Source organism: Schistocerca americana, chromosome 1 (genome assembly GCF_021461395.2).
Source record: "Schistocerca americana isolate TAMUIC-IGC-003095 chromosome 1, iqSchAmer2.1, whole genome shotgun sequence".
Lineage (NCBI taxonomy): Eukaryota > Metazoa > Arthropoda > Insecta > Orthoptera > Acrididae > Schistocerca > Schistocerca americana.
In genome coordinates this window covers 1,078,301,192-1,078,323,515 of record NC_060119.1, presented here as the reverse complement: position 1 = coordinate 1,078,323,515, position 22,324 = coordinate 1,078,301,192, and the positions used below count along the sequence as shown (strand labels likewise).

At 45.0% G+C, this 22,324-nt stretch overlaps 1 protein-coding gene and 1 pseudogene across 2 annotated transcripts in view; one reads left to right on the top strand and one right to left on the bottom strand.

Moving 5' to 3' along the window:
- LOC124617622 (calcium release-activated calcium channel protein 1-like) overlaps positions 1-22,324 on the top strand; it is a 538,600-nt gene that overhangs the window by 255,678 nt on the left and 260,598 nt on the right. The window contains exon 1 of one of the 2 annotated variants that reach the window (XM_047145283.1): positions 21,572-21,681. The exons of the other annotated variant lie outside the window; for it this stretch is intronic. The gene's annotated coding sequence lies outside the window, so the exon portion shown is untranslated. Of the gene's footprint in view, positions 1-21,571; positions 21,682-22,324 lie in introns of those variants that run through there. 2 annotated transcript variants of the gene reach the window in all.
- Positions 6,104-6,220, bottom strand: LOC124561490 (annotated as a pseudogene).

Genomic DNA, 22,324 nt, shown 5'->3' with positions numbered 1-22,324 from the left:
TACAAAAAAAAAAAAAAAAAAAAAAAACGGAATAACATTGCCGGGGGCGGAGCTCGTGTAGTACGCAATACTGCCGCTAGGCGTGTATAGCGCAAAGATATTGCCAGTTTAGCGCCGCCTGTGTTGTAACCTGGCTTGTTCTGTTCATCAGCAGTGATTGCTTTTGCTAACGCTGTTATGTTCTTGTGTCGTTCTTTTTTATGATGGCGAGTTTAAGTGAACAACTTGCAGCTGTGAAATTCTGTTCTCTACTCGGTAAAAAATGCTGCTGAAACTGTTTTAATGCTGAAAACAGCTTACCAAGATGACACTAAGGGAAAAATTCAAGTGTAGGAGTGGTTTGCTCTATTTAAAAATGGTGACATGTCGATTAATGACAAACTCGTTCTGGACGTCCATCACTGCCCGAATCGACGAAAATATTGTTCCCCCAGGTCAGATCGTATATCAAACCGCTTATTTGGAGGTTTTAAAAAGATTGCATAACAGTGTTCGTCAAAAAAGACCCGATTTGTGGCAGACAGGAGACTGGTTCTTCCACTATGACAACGCACCTGCACGTACAGCATCTCTGTTAGACAGTTTTTGGCTAAAATGGCATGGGTCCGCTGCCCGACACTCATTACTCACCTGACCTGGCTCCATGCGACCGGTGTGACAACATTGAAGAATACAAGGGAGAAGCTCTGCCGGCCGGTGTGGCCGTGCGGTTCTGGGCGCTTCAGTCTGGAACCGCGTGACCGCTACGGTCGCAGGTTCAAATCCTGCCTCGGGCATGGATGTGTGTGATGTCCTTAGGTTAGTTAGGTTTAAGCAGTTCTAAGTTCTAGGGGACTGATGACCACAGATGTTAAGTCCCATAGTGCTCAGAGCCATTTGAACCATTTGAAGGGAGAAGCTGTCAGGCATTTCTACAGCTGACCCCAAAAATTTTTCGAACAGCGGAGGCACCTATTAGTTCTAATGGAGATTATTTTGAAGAGGATAAGGTTGTTTTGTAAACAGTTCGAGAATATATAGTTTTTAAAAAGTAATTCTGATTTCAACGATCATAGCTTCTGAAAAGCAATCCTCAGTATCATACGGATAGGAAAGTGCACTTCCTGACAAAAAAGTCAAACAGCCAGGAGACATAGTGAGATTTTGTGCATGTGTGCAGAATCGGCGAGCATGTAAATGATTGAAGCTGCTGTGAATGCTCAGCAGAGTGCAAGAGTGTTGTTCAAGTTTAGTGTTGTTACGAGGCCTATTAGGACATATACAGGGCGTGAATAGCGTAAGATGTTGAGTGATCACCGTAAAGATCACGGATATGCAGCATACTAGAGTGAGACAGCGTTATCAGCACCTGACAAGGTTTCAAGTGGACCTCATTGTGGGTCTGCATTTGATCAGCTGGTCGAATCATGCAATATCCAGATATGTGGAGTATTCGGATGTTACACTCGCCCGATGTTGGACTACATGGAAACGGAACGTGAGAGCAGACTTAGTCGCCATCAAGGTACTGGTCGACCATATCTGACCACAACTAGGGAGGATACCCATGTTGTGCACCAACCACATCAAAACCCCTTCACATATGCAACTGCCAACCGAGAACAACTGATGGGCCCCCTGCAGCATTCCGTGTCATTCCGCGCAATTGATCGGAGACGAACAGCAGCCAGACTAGGAAATGACTGTCCTATGCATTGACTGGTGGCGTTAACACCACAAAACAAATGGCTGCGTCTGTAGTGGTGCCGTGACCGGGAAGCATAGACTGCTCGTTTTTATTTATTTAATCGTATGGCTAGGGCCCTCTGTCAGGCAGACCATTCGCCGGGTGCCGGTCTTTCAATGTGACGCCACTGGGGAGACCTGCAGTCGATGAGAACGATAGGATGATGATGAGCACAGCACAACACCCAGTCCCTGGGTGGAGATAATTCCCCGACCCAGCTCGGAATCGAACCCGGGCCCAGAGGATTGACAATCCATCATGCTGACCATTCAGCTACTGGGGGCGGACGAGTGCTGGCGACTGGTGCCCCATTGTGCTCAGCGATGAATCACGATTTTGCTCTCTCCCAGATGACCATCGTCGGCGAATATGGCAGAACCTGGCGAGAGCTCCCAGTCTGTCAGCGTTTTTGAGAGGTACAGCGGTGTTTCTGTTGGCCTCATGGCGTAGAATGCCATAGGGTATGACTTGAGGTCACAGCGGGTAGTGATTGAAGGAACTCCGACAGCACATGGTACGTCACAGACATCCTGTGTCGTTATGCGTTATCTCTCAGGTGACAGTATCGTGGTGCCATTTTTCAACAGGACAAAGCTCGTCTACACATGGCACGTATCTCCATGCACTGTCTACGTGATGTTGAGGTACTCGCGTGGCCAGCAATATTCGCATACATCCTGTATTGTTATGCGTTACTTCTCTATTGACAGTATCGTGGTGCCATTTTTCAACAGGACAAAGCTCGTCTACACGTGGCACGTATCTCCACGCACTGTCTACTTCAGGTTCATCCAAGAATTGCGCCCCGCGGGCGCAAGACAGTGTAGTACAGCGCCCCGTCCGCGACCGTGTGTCGCTAGTGTCGCCATAGGAGCGAGCGAGCGAGAGAGAGAGAGAGAGAGAGAGAGACCGCACAGCACTGCTCTGCGCTGGACTATCCCGCGGTCAGATCTAACGTAAACAAAATATTCTATTTTAGAGTTAATTTTATGTAAGGGATATAAGGTCTCATTCTTACTGTTAGTAGTTACAAGTAAGTATTTTTTGTTATACTTCGTGCTACAATTTTTTGCATCCCTTTTCAGAGTTTAGAAATCGGATCCTTAGTTTGCTGTTTTGTACGTAGTAATTCTAACTGACAAAGTTTGAAAACTTATTAAAATAGAATTAAGTTTATAAAGCTCTTTTGTTCTTACAGTCGACGTTGTTAAAGAAGACAATTAACAGTTTACACGTTTTTCTTTCTCGAGGAAACGATTTTGTCTAGGCTTGGTACAATACTCAGTGAGACTGCTAACCTCAAAGAATTGGTCAAATTTTTATCGCCAAGGAATGAACGGTTCTTAGTTTTAGGAAGTTACACATAAGAAAGCGGTCCTTCGGGCGGATATGGCACTGTAGGTCAATCAGCTCTAGTTGAAGCACTTGTGAGACGTCCTCTGCCCGAAGGGAAAACGGGCGAACAAATGTATCTCTCGGCTGGCGTTCGGGCGGTCCGCAGGGCCAGCTAAGCAGCACGGCTCGGCCACTGCGACAACACACGAATTCGCCCGGGGCGCTGGCCGCGGGCGATCGCGGGCGCTGGCTCCCCAGGGGCACAGTTTGGACGAGCCTGGTCTACTTGATGTTGAGGTACTTGCATGGCCAGCAAAATTCGCAGATCTGTCCACAAAAGAACATGTGCAGAACCAAACCGGTCACCAACTCCGCCCAAGTGCCCCATTATCTATGATACTGAGGACCACTTACAACAGCTGTGAGTCAGCTTGCTTCAGGCGAGCATACGACGGCCTTATGAGACCCTTCCCAACTGAATCAGTGCGTTCACCCAGACCAGAAGAGGTGCAACATCATACTGATAAGGAGGCTCATACTACCAAGTTCCTCATTAGTTTCCCTCGATTTTGTAATCTCTGCAACATCACATACCCTCTCATCAACCTGTGAAGTTTGTTTCCTTCTCCCCTTCACCTTATTTTTTATTATTATTATTTGGCAGTTTACATATTTCTACTTTTCTGTGCAAAGATTGAACTACAATGCAATGCAAATTGAAATACTGCAAAACGTATTGAGAAACTTATCTGTTCTTCTTACTTAAAACACTAAGAAGAAGCATTTCGGACCGCTGCTCTTGTTATGCAGCTCTTCACAGTTTTGAGTAGCTTTCAACATCAAGTACAATTTCACGATAAATGTAGCACAAATAAATATCACAGGAAAAATAAGGGTGTTTGAATACTTTTTTTTACCACGATACATTGAGGTGACAGAAGTCATGGGATGGTTCGTAATATGGTGTCGGGCTTCCGTTTGCCGGGCACAGTGCAGTATTTCGACGTGGCATGGACTCAATAAGTTGTTGTAAGTCCCCTGTAGAATTATTGGGCCATGCCGTTCAAAAATGGTTCAAAAGGCTCTGAGCACTATGGGACTCAACTGCTGAGGTCATTAGTCCCCTAGAACTTAGAACTAGTTAAACCTAACTAACCTAAGGACATCACAAACATCCATGCCCGAGGCAGGATTCGAACCTGCGACCGTAGCGGTCTTGCTGTTCCAGACTGCAGCGCCTTTAACCGCACGGCCACTTCGGCCGGCGGGCCATGCTGTCTATATAGCCGTCCATAATTGTGAAAGCGTAGCCGGTACAGGATGTTGTGCACGAGCTGAACTCTCTATCATGGCACCTAAATGCTCGATCGGATATCAGATCGGTCGATGTGGTTGGTCAATTCATTAGCTGGAATTGTCCAGAATGTTCTGATGCATAAAAATTCCTTCGTTTTTGGGAACATGAAATCCATGAATGGCTGCAAATGGTCTTCCAGAAGCCCAACATTACCATTTCCAGTCAATGATCGGTTCAGCTGGACTAGAGCACCCAGTCCATTCCATGTAAACACAGCCCACACCATTATGGATCCTCCACCAGCTTGCTCAATGACTTGTTGGCAACTATGGTCCTATGGTGCATGGCTTCGTGGGGTCTGTGTCACACTCGAAGCCTACCATCAATTCTTACTAACTGACATCGGTACTCGTTTCACCTGGACACTGTTTTCCAGTCGTGCATGGTCCAACCGCAATACTCTCACGCCCAGGAGAGGTGCTGCGGGCGGCGTCGTGCTGTTAGCAAAGGCACTCGCGTCGGTCGTCTGCTGCCATAGCCCGTTAACACCAAATTTCGCCACACTGTCCTAACGGATAGGTTCGTCGTACGTCTCACATTGATTTTTGCGATTATTTTACGCAGAGTAGCTTGTCTGTTACGACTGACAACTCTACATGAACTTCCTCCTCTCGGTCGTTCAGTGAGGGTCGTGCGTCATTGCGTCGTACGTGGTGAGAGGTAATGACTGAAATTTCGTGTTTTAGGCACACTCTTCTCACTGTAGACCTCTGAGTATTGAATTCCCTAACGATTTTCAGTATGGAATGTCCCATGCGTCTAGCTCCAACTACCAGTCTGCGTTCAAAGTATGCTAATTCTCGTTGTGCGGACGTAATCACGTCTGATATGTTTTCACATGAATCACCGTAGTGAAAACGACGGCTCTAACAATGTACTGCCCATGATACAGTAGGAAGAGTCATAAGGTCACGTCGTGAGAGGTATGTCAAGCAACTCATCGACTTCACACTGTCATAGAGAGACACATAAATACTTGCACTAGGTGTTGATGCTAAAAATAGCTTCAATTTTGCTGATTTCGATCAAGGTTTTGGAAAGGGATTCCTACGTATTAAGGCAAATGACTGGACTGGAAGAACGGCAGCCTACCCAGATTTAAATTTCCGTTTATTTCTCCTAAAATGACCCAGATTTAAATTTTCGTTTATTTCTCCGAAAATGATTTAACTCAGATGTCTGTAAATTTCCTAAGAAAGACCGGCCGAATCCATTTCCTATCCTTTCCACACTGATCTTATCCTATGTCTTTAATGGATTATATTTCAGTGACATTTTAATCCAAATCGCCCTACCTTGTTTTCTTACAAGATATACAGAATAAACATAAAGTCTAAAAATAGTAACCAACCGACTAGGAATTTCAAGCACAAGTAAGACAGTTACTGATGTTTTAGAGAGATTCACTTTAGCATTAGGGAGACTCTCAAACTCACATTATATCTTCCCAAGCAAAAGACAGAATAGTTATATAGGAGGAGGAGCACTCCGTCTTCAGGCCACAAGTGGCCCATCGGGACCATCCGACCGCCGTATCATCCCCAGTTGAGGATGCGGATAGGAGGGGCGTGTGGTCAGCACACCGCTCTCCCGGTCGTTATGACGGTTTTCTTTGATCGGAGCCGCTACTATTCGGTCGAGTAGCTCCTCAATTGGCATCACGAGGCTGAGTGCACCCCGAAAAATGGCAACAGCGCATGGCGGCTGGATGGTCACCCATCCAAGTGCCGACCACGTCCGACAGCGCTTAACTTCGGTGATCTCACGGGAACCGGTGTATCCACTGCGGCAAGGCCGTTGCCAGTAGTTATATAAGGGTGGATTAATATGGTTTTACCCAAATAATAAGTCATCTACCGTTACACAAGACAAACTAAGGTCACGTTAGGTTCTTCATACCCACACACGTGATGAGAGAAGCAATAAACATTTCAAATAGAAAGCAACCTTTATGCGAGTTCCTACATTCTACTTAGACAAACATGTGGTATTAGAAAGAGGCACGATAAACGTCACGTATATTTCTAGTCTTCTGTCAGTACTCCAGCCGATCATCCCCGAATTTTAACATCTGTCTCGCTCTACAGACTCTTTGTGGAGGGGAATAACTTTGGCCCAACCGTTCTTTGCGTCCCCAGTATCTTCGGTCAGATACAGTAATTAAATCAAAAATTTCGTTAGCGTCTAGGTAGTACAGTATTCAAAACCTAACCCTAGTTCATAGTGTGTGTGTGTGTGTGTGTGTGTGTGTGGGTGTGTGTGTGTGTGTGTGTGTGTCTGTGTGTGTGGGTGTTCAGAAATTTGAGTATACTGGTAGGACAGCAATATGAATTGAGCAGTGAAAAAAGATGACACAGAAAAACTTTAGAAAACCCTGTAGCAACAAAGAGTTTCTTCTGAATAATACGCCATGTTATCTCCATTCTGGGCTCGTTTTTAACCAGCTGGCCTTGCTGCAAAGTTTCCGCCTCCACTACAAAACATCTATAGAACGTCTGCAGTTCCCTGCTCTGTTCTCGTCGGCTAATAGCGAAAGGAAGGCCAAATTGTTGCACGTTTGGCATTCAACAATACCCTTCAGCTATGTTCGTGTTGCCTGTAGGTAAAGTTTCAGTTGTCTCACTTTCAGTAGTGTGAAATAGGTCAAACGCTTTTAGGAAAAGGGACTGAAGATGTTTCAGACCCTCCACTCGATGCTGTAGTGCTTTACAGTGAGAAGCCGGCCGGAGTGGCCGAGCGGTTAAAGGCGCTACAGTCTGGAACCGCACGACCGCTACGGTCGCAGGTTCGAATCTTGCCTCGGGCATGGATGTGTGTGATGTCCTTAGGTTAGTTAGGTTTAAGTAGTTCTAAGTTCTAGGCGACTGATGACCTCAGAAGTTAAGTCGCATAGTGCTCAGAGCCATTTTTATTGTATCTAGAAAGTAGAGTAAACCTAGTAAGAAATCGCTTCAACAGTATTACATAGCGGCAACGTTGTTGATGTGAATGAAGAGAAATACTAGCAAAAATCAGTTCATAGTCTCGACACTTTAGAAGACAAAATATGCCACCTACCTGTCTGATTATGAGTGGTGTACAAAATGTCCGTTAGTATGTATTGCTACGAGGAATTAGCACTTCGTAAATATTGACATACCATTACCTGAAAGATAGAGTGACCAACTTTACCGCTAGTAAAGTTTTTATCGCGTCAGTATCGCTAATTATTATAAAAAATTCTCATTAGCTGTTTCGCCATTGACAGATACATAGATAATCACAAAAAAAGCTTCGTCAAATTTAAAGAAAACTGTTTTGAATTCAATATTATCAAAACGTAAGTTAACTTCACTGTGAAATACGATAATGATGTTTAGTGAATATTGATACTACATCTGCCGATGGCAATAACGTTCCTAAACGGCTTATGTGATTTATTTTTACAATGAGTAGCGATCCTAACTTAATAAAAATTTTACTGGCGTTTAGCGCTGCCACAGATATCGTATTTGTCTATCTGTAGTTGCATTTACTGCTCAATACTGAAGCGGTAAAGACTACCTTCGGTTGCAAAGTAATATAAGGAAGTTTGTTTCATTGATATAGTAGCTGCGTAAAGCGTTTGATAATGAGTTAACTTTTGTGTTTGTCTCATGTATTTCGACTCGAAACAAGAGATAGTACATGGAAAGAGAGTCGGCAAAAGTAGTGGGAGGAGTGGAACTATTATTTTAGCGGTGAGACATTCCGCACAGTAAGAATGTACTGCGGCTGTAGTCGATACTCAGAAGTCCTTGGGACGCCTATCTCGGCTCTGGTACTTCCCCTCGTCCCGTCCCCACCAGGTTGGGCGTTACCTCCAGCAACTCACTGGCAATAGTAATCGTAATCCTGTACAGCATGACCAACGTCAGTTATTAAGATATTGACTTAAAAAATATCCTTAATCATTCAGGTCGACAGGCAGCAGAGAATGACGTGCTCTTCATTTTCGCCTAAAGTATTACTTGAGAGGCCAATGACGTTGCCACCTGCGGAGCTACTTCACTGAGAAGTAGCGACTCCGTTCACGAAAACTGACAACGGCCGGGAGAGTGGGGTGCTGACCACATTCCCCTCCGTGTGCGCAGTGACGCCTATTTGTAAGGACGACACGGCGGTCGATCGGTACCGTTGGACCTTCCGAGGCCTGTTCGGTTCAAATGGTTCAAATGGCTCTGAGCACTATGGGACTTGACTTCTCATCAGTCCCCTAGACTTAGACCTACTTAAACCTACCTAACCAAAGGACATCACACACATCCATGCCCGATGCAGGATTCGAACCTGCGACCGTAGCGGTCACGCGGTTATAGACTGTAGCGCCTAGAACCGCTCGGCCACCTCGGCCGGCGCCTGTTCGGACGGAGTTTACTTAGCAGTATCTGAGAAACACAAGCAACACCGACAACGAAATTATAACACACTAGACTTGAAGCATTTAGCACACATACCTCTACACTGATGAGCCAAAACATAATGACCACCTGTTTAATGGTTTATTTATCCGTCTTTGGAACCAAATACATCCCTGATTCTGTGTATCAGGAATCCGACAGTTTCTTGGTAGGTTTGTGGAGATATTTAGCGTTAGATATCTGCGCACAGGTCATGTAATTCGCCTAAATAACGGGCTGCTGATTTGCGCACGCGGTGATGGCGCCCGATAGCGATCCGGATGGGTTCCATAGGATTTAGATCAGGTGAATTTGGTCGCCGAGACATCAACATGAATTCATTATAATGCTCCTCAAAAAACTTTTGTATAGTTCTGGGTCCGAGGAGACATCAAGCATGAAGGGATGCAGGTGGTTTCCAGCTGTCAGCGTGTCTTAGATTACTACCACAGGTCCAATGCAAGAGCAGGAGAATGTCTTCCATAGCATAATACTGCTCCCACCAGCTTGCGTCCGTGGAGCGCTGTTAATCTCGATGACGGCGTTTGTGGAGATGACCAGCGATCTAGTGCAGCAAAACTGTGGTTCACCCGAAGAGCCAACATATTTTCATTGTTCGACTGACGATTCCAAATGCTCCCATGCCGACTGCAATCGTAATTGGCGACGTAGTTGGGTCAACATGTGAACACGTAGGAGCCGGCCGCGGTGGCCGAGTGGTTCTAGGCGCTTCAGTCCGGAATCGCGCTGCTGCTACGGTCGCAGGTTCGAATCCTGCCTCGGGCATGGATGTGTGTGATGTCCTTAGATTAGTAAGGTTTAAGTAGTTCTAAGTCTAGGGGACTGATGACTTCACATGTTAAGTCCCATAGTGCTTGGAGCCATTTGAATTTTGATTTGAACACGTAGGAGGGGGGAAGGGGGGAGGAATCTGCTGTAGAGCTCCATGTTCAACAACGTACGATGAACGGTGTGCTCTGAAACACTTGTGCGTGCACCTGCATTGTGCTCTTTCGGCATCTCTGCCACAGATGATCATCTATCCTCCTTTAAATAGCAGACAAGCCTCCGAACCCCACGTTCTGTGAAGAGTCGTGGACGTCCAACCGTTTAGCGCCTAGTGGTAATTTCACTGTTCTTCTACATCTTTCCGTTGATGCTCACGACAGTAGCATGTGAACATTCGGCCAGCTTCGCCGTTTTCGAGACATTCGTTCACAGGCCCTGCGTAATAGTAATCTGCCCTTTGTCAAAGTCGCTTATCTCAATGTATTTCCCCATGTGCAGCCCATATCTTCACTAGGGTGATCCCCCGTCCGTGCCTGCTCCACTTACATACTTTTGCTACCGCGTGAGGTGCACGCAACACCACCAGGCGGAATCTAACGACGCAGTGGGTAGTGGTCTTAAGGTTTTGGCTTATCAGAGTGTAATGTTGCTCTGAACAATGCGCCACATGTTACAGTTGTTATGCAAGTTGTTGCAATTACAAATAAAGATGTGTGCTGCAGCAGCTCGTACGCTGTCTAGAACTACAGGTGGGATGTATGTTAGTAACAATGGGAGCGCAGAAGAAAATATAGAGTGCAGACGATGATACAAAATTAGTCAAAAATGCAAGCTACGGTGGGATTAAAAATGAGGAAGTATTAGCATATAAATATATGCTAAGAGTATTTTCTGGCCACAAGAGAAACTGTTGCCCTCTACATTTTCAATAAGAAAATCCTAATTTAGAATGTTTATCCAAAGAGAAGTATGTTAGCGGCAAGAAACAATCAATGCCTTCTCTGCGCGATAGCAATGGAGATACTATCGAAGACAGTGCTGCCAAAGCAGAGTTACTAAACACAGGCTTCCGAAATGCCTTCACAAAAGAAGACGAAGTAAATATTCCAGTATTCGAATCTAGAACAGCTGCCAACATGAGTAACGTAGAAGTAAATATCCTCAGAGTAGTGAAGCAACTTAAATCACTTAATATAAGCAAGTCGTCTGGTCCAGACTGTATACTAATCAGTATGCTGGTGCATTAGCTCCATACTTAACAATCATATACAACCGTTCGCTCGACGAAAGATCGGTACCCAAAGACTGGAAAGCTGCACAGGTCACACCAATATTCAAGAGAGGTAGTAGGAGTAATCCACTAAATTACAGGCCCATATCGTTAACGTCGATATGCAGCAGGATTTTGGAACGTATGTTGTGTTCGAACATTATGAATTACCTCGAAGAAAACTGTCTGTTGACACACAGTCAACATGGGTTTAGTAAACATCGTTCCTGTGAAACACAACTAACTCTTTATTCACATGAAGTGTTGAGTGCTATTGACAAGAGATTTCAGATCGATTTCGGATTTCTGGATTCCCGGAAGGCTTTTGACACTGTACCACACAAGCGGCTCGTAGTGAAATTACGTGCTTATGGAATATCGTCTCAGTTATGTGACTGGATTTGTGATTTCCTGTCAGAGAGGTCAAAGTTCGTAGAAACCGACGCAAAGTCATCGAGTAAAACAGAAGTGATTTTCGGTGTTCGCCAAGGTAGTGTTATAGGCCCTTTGCTGTTTCTTAACTATATAAACGATTTGGGAGACAATCTGAGCAGCCGTCTTAGCTTGTTTGCAGATGACGCTGTCGTTTATCGACTAATAAAGTCATCAGAAGATCAAAACAAACTGCAAAACGATTTAGAAAAGGTATCTGAATGGTGCGAAAATCGGCAGTTGACCCCAAATAACGAAAAGTGTGAGGTCATCCACATGAGTGCTAAAAGGAATTCGTTAAACTTCGGTTACGCGATAGATCAGTCTAATCTAAAAGCCGTAAATCCAACTAAATACCTAGGTATTACAATTACGAGCAACTTAAATTGGAAGGGAAACATAGAAAATGTTCTGGGGAAGACTAACAAAAGACCGTTTTACTGTCAGAACACTTAGAAAATGTAACAGACCTACTAAGGAGACTGCCTACAATACACTTGTCCGTCCTCTTTTTAGAATACTGCTGCGCGATGTGGGATCCTTACCAGATAGGACTGATGGAGTACATCGAAAAAGTTTAAAGAAAGGCAGCACGCTTTGTATTATGGCGAAATGTGGGAGAGAGTATCACAGAAATGATACAGGATTTGGGCTGGACATCATTAAAAGAAAGGCGTTTTTCGTTGCGACAGAATCTTCTCACGATATTCCAATCACCATTTTTCTCCTCCGAATGCGAAAGTATTTTGTTGACACCGACCTACATAGAGAAGAACGATCAGCACGATAAAATAAGGGAAATCAGAGCTACTACTAGTGCTTCGTATGTACAGTAATAACAAAACCATTCTAACCTGTGGCTGTGGTTGTCGTCTTCTTAGGTCACAGGGAAATGATGTCCACAACAGCTCGGCTCCATAGACTGACGGCTCCACAGCAGACCAGATTCCAGCTGACTCCGCCTTTGCTGCTGGTCACAAACCAAATCACGGTTGTCTGTTACGCTCCGTGCCTCCAGCTTGGCACGAGAGACGCTGGCATCGAAGCCCTCTGGCTGAATGCGCTGCGAAAAATCCTCTAAAACCGAAGTTCAAAAGTGCAGATGCGCGCGGCACCCCCCATCTATTGTTCTAACACTTGCTCTTCAACCAATAAGAAAATACATTTACAACCGCCGCACGGGATTAGCCGAGCGGTCTCAGGCGCTGCAGTCATGGACTGTGCGGCTGGTCCCGGCGAAGGTTCGAGTCCTCCCTCGGGCATGGGTGTGTGTGTTTGTCAAAAAACAAAAAAGATTTCACACACATTTGAACATTTTTGAACATTTACAACCAAGAAAACGCAGATCTTAAACTTAACGTTAGATGATATCTACTCCAGGTTTTTAGTATAGTTTCTACATCTCACTCACAGTTGTCAGTTGGAGTACAGAATCGGTTTATTTGTTTATTTCTACGGTTCAGACAAATAGATTTGTATGCTTCCATGCTTAGCATTAACGTATAGTGCGCAAGTACCTGAACTTTATTGCTAGAGAAGCTTAGTTACGTACTTCTTTCGGTACACATCCTCGTCATGTACAATCAAGTTTCTGAATCATTGTATCCTTTATACTAACTTCCAATGAAGCACTTTTCTACTTGGTGTTATTTGTTAGCCAGAAATTAATAAATTACGATTGACTTTGTTTCAGAGTTTAAGTAATGTACATTTTCAGAGAGCCGTTGCATAGTTCTTCGAAATGCGTTATTCACAGTTCCTTTTGTTTTGACTGCAAGATCTATGTTCAACAACTCCAGCTACAGCAACCATTCTAGCCGTCGCAGTTGTGTGCATGCCTTCATGACGTTTGATGCCTTCCTCCAGGCGGCCACAGATATTTTCATTGTGGTTCAAATTCGATGCCTTTGCGATTCAGTCCAGATGTGCGGTTTTCTTTGTATGTTCCTCATACCGCGCCACTAAAACTGTCATTTCAGAAAACCTGGCAAACAGTACTGCGATATTCACCACGAAGCTGAATTAATGGCAAAAAATGGTTACCCAGCTGCAGAAAACCCGTTTTGATTCAAGATACCAGTACGTTTCATCAGAACCGAGGTGCCAGTCGGCGCGTAATTAAAATGTTTTCTGGAAAAACAAATTTTCCACCCAGCTCCCACCACTCCATACACGCAGAACCGGAAGTCTTCCTGCGTTGAACTGGACAGTGTCCTCTGTCATATACAGTTTGACAAGTGTACACGCTATGCATTCAGAAACTCGCAGGAGTGAACAAGCAATGACGTATTGCAGCAATTTCTGCCTCGCAGAGAAGTGATTTTCAGCCGCCATGGTCGTCTTAAGGCCGCAGTTCTACCACGAGACCGGGATGTGTACCAGTGCTGCAAAGTCAGTGGGACAGCCCCGAGATATCCCTGTAAAATACAGCACTTCTTTAACTGGAAGGGGCTTGGAAAACTCTAAAATTATTGTCTGCTTTTGCCACTCCATCTCTACCACGTAAGTTGCAAACGGAAAAGAATTTCCAAGTAATTTGCACCTCCTTGCCCCCTCCACTCCATCTCATTCCAAGTCGTCTGCAGGCGTTTGAAGTTTCCGTCAGTTTCTATTCATGAGGTGTCAAGTGTATGTTGTGTGTACAGGGTGAAAATTATTGAACTATAAAAAAACGTAAATTAGTTAAAAACTACGGCGTGCACACTCTTTATTCAACATGTAAACGTTACCACAGATGTTCGGATTTAGGTTATGACATGTTCGATATGTCTGCCATTGTTGGCGATAATGTGGCGCAGACGAATAGCAAAATTCTGCGTGACCCGCTGAAGTGTCGACGACCTCCTGAATGGCTGTTTTCATATCAGCAATGGTTTTGTGGTTATTGCTGTACACTTGTCTTTAATATAGCCTCACAAAAACGAGTCGCATGTGTTTGGATCCGGAGAATATGGCGGCCAATCGAGGCCCACGCCAGTGGCCTCTGGGTACCCCAGTGCCAGAATGCGGTCCACAAAGTGCTCCTCCAGGACATCAAACACTCTCCAGCTTCCATGGGGTCGAGTGCCGTCTTGCATGAACCACATCTTGTCGAAATCAGGGTCACTTTGGATAATGGGGATGAAATCTTCCAAAACCTTCGCGTATCGTTCGGTAGGCACCGTGCCATCAAGGAAAATCGCACCGATTATTCTGAGACTGGACATTGCTCGGAACACCGTCACCGGTTGAGGGTGAAGAGACTTCACGATCGCGAAATGCGGAGTCTCAGTACTTCCAAACACGCCAATTTTGTTTATTGACGAACCCATCCAAATGAAAGTGCGCTTCGTCGCTAGACCAAATCGTATTCACATCATATGCAGGTCTTCAACAACAACTTGTCGCAGTGTCTCGCGGTTGATTCCCACCTGTTGTGCAACTCGTTTAATCGATTTCCTGGGGCTGGTTTGAAACACAGCGCCCATCTTCTGGATGTTTTGAGGCGTTTTCATCCTTTTTGGATGACTGACACTGCCAACACTATCATGACAAACACTATCTGTTCTCTCTAACTTGCGAATCAAGTTCTTGATTGTTAACACACTTGGACCGGTTTTCTGCAGCTTGAACTCGGTCGCAAGCTTCCTTTACTCCGTAGTAGACCTGTTGTAACTCGCATAGTAGGCTTTCACAAGCACTCTACGCTCTGGCACCCTGTACCGTGACATTTTCAGGTGCAAATGTCCAACAACAATAAGGCGCGTGCGCATGCGCATACTAATTCCCATCATACCCCGCGGCCAACCGTGCAGTTTGAACGTCCAACGCAAATCGTTCAGAAGTTATGACGATTTTATTTCATATAGTTCAATAATTCTCACCCTGCAGATGAAAAGCCATCCAGGTAAAATCTTAAACGAACATTGGTTAAACCACCCATTACTGGGTAGCCATTGTGCTTTGCCAAGGAGAGGACAAAATAAGACTAACACCGTGATATGGACACCAAATTATTTTATGATTTATTAGGAACGCTATAACGGTGTCTTTTCCTGTCCCTTGTAAAACAACATCTTTCTGAGAGTTCTGCATTGCCAGTGTGTAAATGGTAGTTGTGATGTTGTTTTTAGCCACAGGCATATCGTGCTTCGTAGATTTAATGATGGGAGCAATTGTCGCTACCAGCTCAGCACGTCCATCCGTTGGCATATATGTCAGGAGCATATCTGTTACGAAAGATTACAGAATTCAAGAATACTTCACTAATTAAGATAGTGCAAAAAATTAAACATACTGATGGAGACAGGAGAGAAATGAAGATGCTCATTGCCTGTATTAAGAACACCACGGCACCGACGGTTATTTGTTGTTTTAAAATGCGGCAGAGGAACACAGTATCAAAGAAAATAATGCAACGGAAATTGCTATTCTGAAAACTCTTGTACATCAGGCGAATGGAGAGAAAAATTTTTAATTTTGTTTTTAACTCACACTTAAATAAGTTCATAATATGATACAAACTTACAACAGGATATAAAAAGCGTTACTGGCTACAGATACAAAATAATAATCAACACTTATCTCTCGCTTTCTGCAGGAACTCTATCGAATTTACAGCGTGCTCTTCAGCTATAAGTTTCATGTCCTTCATCACCGAACCCCAGTCTCACTTTGGTGAAGTTGGAGTACATCTTTTAGGAGAGACGGGCGTCTTCAATTATGCCCTTTATCCTGGAAATCTTGGTCGTCTTGGTGAACCGGTCTGACTTCTTTGACCATGAATTGGTTTCTCTCCGTACATGTCCTACTCTCCCATCTCTGTGTGCATAGCCTCCTTCCCCTCTGTCTGTCCATCTCCTCCCTCCCCTCTCTGTCAGTATCCGCCTGAATGTTCAGTAGAGCATCGTGAAAAAATTTGAAGCAAATCCGTCAAGATCTTTTCGATATTTTTGGTAACAACAGTTCCCCTTTTTATATACGTAAAACTGTCAAATTGATTTTTTGCTATGAAAACGTAGGACAGAAACCTGCCAAACTGAACGCGACTTTTTTTCTTTTTAATACCAAAAATACCATTACTACCACAATTACGAACACAAAGGGGAAAATATCAAGCAGATCCGTCGAGCTGTTTCACAATTGATTTAAGTTCTGACTTTACAGGTGGTTTTCCCAAAAATTTTCTTTCGTACAAACCTTGTCTTGACTACAACGAACACAACAAAAAATATCAACCATTTCGCCCAAACCGTTCTCAAGTGATGATCAGCCGTTCTCAGGTGATGATCTTTCATACATAAGGCAATTAATTTTTACACTATGTGATCAAAAGATTCTGGACACCTCCAAAAACATACGTTTTTCATATTAGGTGCATTGTGCTGCACCTACTGCCAGGTACTCCATATCAGCGACCTCAGTAGTCATTAGACATCAAGAGAAAGCAGAATGGGGAGCTCCACGGAATTCACTTCGAACGTGGTAAGGTGATTGGGTGTCACTTGTGTCAGACGTCTGTATGCGAGATTGCCACACTCCTACACATCTCTAGGCCCACTGTCTCCAATGTGATAGTGAAATGGAAGCGTGAAGGGACACATAACAGGACAAAAGCGTACAAGCCGACCTCTTCTGTTGACTGACAGAGACCGCCGACAGCTGAAGAGGGTCGTAATCTGCAATAGACAGACGTCTATCCAGATCATCACACAGGAATTCTAAACTGCGTCAGGATCCACTGCAAGTACTATGACAGGTAGGCGGGAGGTGAGAAAACTTGGATTTCATTGTCGAGCGGCTGCTCATAAGCCACACGTGACGCCGGTAAATGACAAATGACGCCTCGCTTGGTGTAAGGAGCGTAAACACTGGACGAAAGAACAGTGGGAAAACGTTTTGTGGAGTGAAGAAGCACGGTACACAATGTGGCGATCCGATGGCAAGGTGTGGGTATTGCGAATGCCCGGTGAACCTCATCTGCCAGCTTGTGTTGTGCCAATAGTAAAATTTGGGGGCGTGCACCCCTTGATGTTTTGCGTGGCACTATCACAGCACAGGCCTACATTGATGTTTTAAACACCTTCTCGCTTCCCACTGTTGAAGAGCAATTCTGGGATGGCGATTGCATCTTTCAACATGACCGAGCACCTGTTCATAATGCACGGCCTGTGGCGAAGTGGTTACACGACAATAACATCCCTGTAATGGACTGGCCGGCACAGAGTACTGACCTGAATCCTATAGAGCACCTTTGGGATCTTTTGGACTGCCGACTTCGTGCCAGGCCTCACCGACCGACATCGATACCCCTCCTCAGTGCAGCACTCCGTGAAAAATGGGCTGCCATTGCCCAAGAAGCCTTCCAGCACATGATTGAACGTATGCCTGTGAGAATGTAAGCTGACATCAAGGCTTAAGGGTCGGCCAGCACCATATTGAATTCCAGCATTGCCGATGGAAGGCACCATTAACTTGTAAGTCATTTTCAGCCAGGTATCCGGATACTTTTGATCAAAGAGGGTATTTTGTGTAGATTAATACACAGTCGCGTTTTCTAGATGTGTCTGTGATGGGAAAGCTTAATCTGACAAGGGGACGCCACGACGTTTGGAACGCGGACTTACAGCTAACTTCGTACACTCGTAGTACTCCATGAGGACAACAAAATGTGTAAGCAGTAGCGCGAACTCCTCAAACGTTATTGAGAAAATCGCAAGATAATTTCGGTCGCCAGATATATACCCGTGCGTGGCCATTTTTACCATGAAGCTGCGGCAGACGAGTGGTTAGCGTCCAAACCCTGTAATCGCTGGATCAATGAATCGAGTCCCGTTCGTCAGTTTTATTTTATTTTCAACACAGTCATTTTCTTTACTATTTATATTACAATTGATATAATGGGAAAAGACCTGTAATCGGATGAACTTTTATTAAATTTGCAAATGTTATTTGGCAGTCTACAAATTTTTGCTGTCACAAATAATATAATATTCAAAACTTGATGTTTTCCATGTTTTGACGAAAAATACCATCCTGTAACTTGTTATGTCGAAAGCGACGATTAATTGTACCTCTTTCGAAAGCCGCGTGTGCCGGTCAAAACTTGCAGGTAACAGGTAGTTTCGGGCTCGTTCCAGATATAAGGGATTTCTCAAGTCACGGCCAAGCATACATTTTCAGTATCACTTTATGAGTTTGGTCGTTTAATAGTCGATAGTTATGAATATTTTATTATTTGTGACAATAAAAATTTGTAGACAGCCAAATAACATTGTAAATTTAATAAAAGTTCATCCGATTACACGTATTTTTCCCATTATATCAATTGCAATATAAATAGTAAAGAAAATGACTGTGTTGAAAATAAAATAAAACTGACGAACGGGACTCGATTCATTGATCCAGCGATTACGGGATTTGAACGCTAACCACTCGGCTGCCGCAGCTTCATGGTAAAAATGGCCACGCACGGGTATATACAGGGTTATTACAAATGATTGAAGCGATTTCACAGCTCTACAATAACTTTATTATTTGAGATATTTTCACAATGCTTTGCACACACATACAAAAACTCAAAAAGTTTTTTTAGGCATTCACAAATGTTCGATATGTGCCCCTTTAGTGATTCGGCGGACATCAAGCCAATAATCAAGTTCCTCCCACACTCGGCGCAGCACGTCCCCATCACTGAGTTCGAAAGCATCGTTGATGCGAGCTCGCAGTTCTGGCACGTTTCTTGGCAGAGGAGATTTAAACGCTGAATCTTTCACATAACCCCACAGAAAGAAATCGCATGGGGTTAAGTCGGGAGAGCGTGGAGGCCATGACATGAATTGCTGATCATGATCTCCACCACGGCCGATCCATCGGTTTTCCATTCTCCTGTTTAAGAAATGCCGAACATCATGATGGAAGAGCGGTGGAGCACCATCCTGTTGAAAGATGAAGTCGGCGCTGTCGGTCTCCAGTTGTGGCATGAGCTAATTTTCCAGCATATCCAGATACATGCGTCCCGTAACGTTTTTTTCTCAGAAGAAAAAGGGGCCGTAAACTTTAAACCGTTAGATTGCACAAAACACGTTAACTTTTGGTGAATTGGGAATTTGCTGCACGAATGCGTGAGGATTCTCTACCGCCCAGATTCGCACATTGTGTCCGTTCACTTCACCATTAAGAAAAAATGTTACTTCATCACTGAAAACAAGTTTCGCACTGAACGCATCCTCTTCCATGAGCTGTTGCAACCGCGCCGAAAATTCAAAGCGTTTGGCTTTGTCATCGGGTGTCAGGGCTTGTAGCAATTGTAAACGGTAAGGCTTCTGCTTTAGCCTTTTCCGTAAGATTTTCCAAACCGTCGGCTGTGGTACGTTTAGCTCCCTGCTTGCTTTATTCGTCGACTTCCGCCGGCTACGCGTGAAACTTGCCCGCACGCGTTCAACCGTTTCTTCGCTCACTGCAGGCCGACCCGTTGATTTCCCCTTACAGAGGCATCCAGAAGCTTTAAACTGCGCATACCATCGCCGAATGGAGTTAGCAGTTGGTGGATCTCTGTTGAACTTCGCTCTGAAATGTCGTTGCACTGTTATGACTGACTGATGTGAGTGCATTTCAAGCACGACCTACGCTTTCTCGGCTCCTGTCGCCATTTTGTCTCACTGCGCTCTCGAGCGCTCTGGCGGCAGAAACCTGAAGTGCGGCTTCAGCCGAACAAAACTTTATGAGTTTTTCTACGTATCTGTAGTGTGTCGTGACCATATGTCAATGAATGGAGCTACAGTGAATTTATGAAATCGCTTCAATCATTTGTAATAGCCCTGTATTTGACGACCGAAATTATCTTGCAATTTTCTCAATAACGCTTGAGAAGTAGGCGCTACTGCTTACACATTTTGTTGTCTACATCTACATCCATACTCCGCAAGCCACCTGACGGTGTGTGGGGGAGGGTACCTTGAGTACCTCTATCGGTTCTCCCTTCTATTCCAGTCTCGTATTGTTCGTGGAAGGAAGGATTGTCGGTATGCCTCTGTGTGGGCTCTAATCTCTCTGATTTTATCCTCATGGTCTCTTCGCGAGATATACGTAGGAGGGATCAATATACTGCTTGACTCCTCGGTGAAGGTGTGATCTCGAAACTTCAACAAAAGCCCGTACCGAGCTACTGAGCGTCTCTCCTGCAGATTCTTCCACTGGAGTTTATCTATCATCTCCGAAACGCTTTCGCGATTATTAAATGATCCTGTAACGGAGCGCACTGCTCTCCGTATGATCTTCTCTATCTCTTCTATCAACCGTATCTGGTACGGATCCCACACTGCTGAGCAGTATTCAAGCAGTGGGCGAACAAGCGTACTGTAACCTACTTCGTTTGTTTTCGGATTGCATTTCCTTAGGATTCTTCCAATGAATCTCAGTCTGGCATCTGCTTTACCGACGATCAACTTTATATGGTCATTCCATTTTAAATCACTCCTAATGCGTGCTCCCAGATAATTTATGGAATTAACTGCTTCCAGTTGCTGACCTGCTATATTGTAGCTAAATGATATGGGATCTTTCTTTCTATGTATTCGCAGCAAATTACACTTGTCTACATTGAGATTCAATTGCCATTCCCTGCACCATGCGTCAATTCGCTGCAGATCCTCCTGCATTTCAGTACAATTTTCCAATGTTACAACCTCTCGATATACCACAGCATCATCCGCAAAAAGCCTCGGTGAACTTCCGATGTTATCCACAAGGTCATTTATGTATATTGTGAATAGCAACGGTCCTATGACACTCCCGTGCGGCACACCTGAAATCACTCTTAGTTCGGAAGACTTCTCTCCATTGAGAATGCCATGCTGCGTTCTGTTATCCAGGAACTCTTCAATCCAATCATACAATTGGTCTGATAGTCCATATGCTCTTACTTTGTTCATTAAACAACTGTGGGGAACTCCTCACGGAGTGCTACGAGTGTACGAAGTTTGCAGTAAATCCGCGTTCCAAACGTCGTGGCCTCCCCTTGTGAGTGGACCGTAATTTCGATCCAAATGGCTTGGAGGCAGCTTGTAACGCATCGGTCACCAGTGTGGTCTGGATGGACGAGGCGGGCGTTGATGCAAGTGTGGCCTGTGGGCGCCGCGGCTGTTCGCGGGCTCCGCCGCCGCCGCCGCCGCCGCCGCCTGTCGCCCCCCGCCACCGCCGCTGCCGGCTGCCTGGCTGCGGCCCTCTGTGCTGTCTGGGAACGCGGCGCGTCAGTCGAGGGCCAAGGCTGGTGGGCGCCGCTTCTGCCACGTCACGCAGCCAGGCAGCCAGCACGGAACACGCCGGCAAGCAGCGCGCCGCCCCACATCCGCCGCAGACACTCCGCGCCTCTGGTGTAAGTGCCGAGGGCGCCGCTCAGCAGCGCCGAGAGTGCTTCGTCCGGCACCCCGGCGCACCGACTTCTACGTAAATTTCCTCGGTGTCGTCGCAATACAAGTCGTTCCCGATCTCTCATCCCTCCCTTCGCACTTCTGCTCGAAGTTCGTTTTGTTGTTTTCGTGAATTGTGTCCGCTAATCTTCTCTTTTGCAACTCATTAGACGCAGTGTAAGTGCTGTGAGAAAGTGTCATGCTCAGTTCCAAATGATTTGATATTCCATCCTCTATTGGTGTTGTGACATTCATCTGATGCTTTGTACAACTTCTGTCTTTTCTTTGTGTTTGTCAGAAACATCAAATTGCTGCTTTGTTGACAAACTACCTGTTGGCTTGTGTCTCGGGTTCTTCGGCCGACGTCTGTTTGATGACTGTTCTGACGTTTCGCTAGCACGAATGATTGGCATTGTCAAAGCTTCACCAACCATTGCTGGTGGTGGACTGGAGGGTGAAGCTTTGACAACGCCAGTCACTCATACTGGCGAAACGTCAGAAAAATCATAAAAAAATTTGAAAATTTGCGCTACGGTCGCAGGTTCGAATCCTGCCTCGGACATGGATGTGTGTGATGTCCTTAGGTTAGTTAGGTTTAAGTAGTTCTAA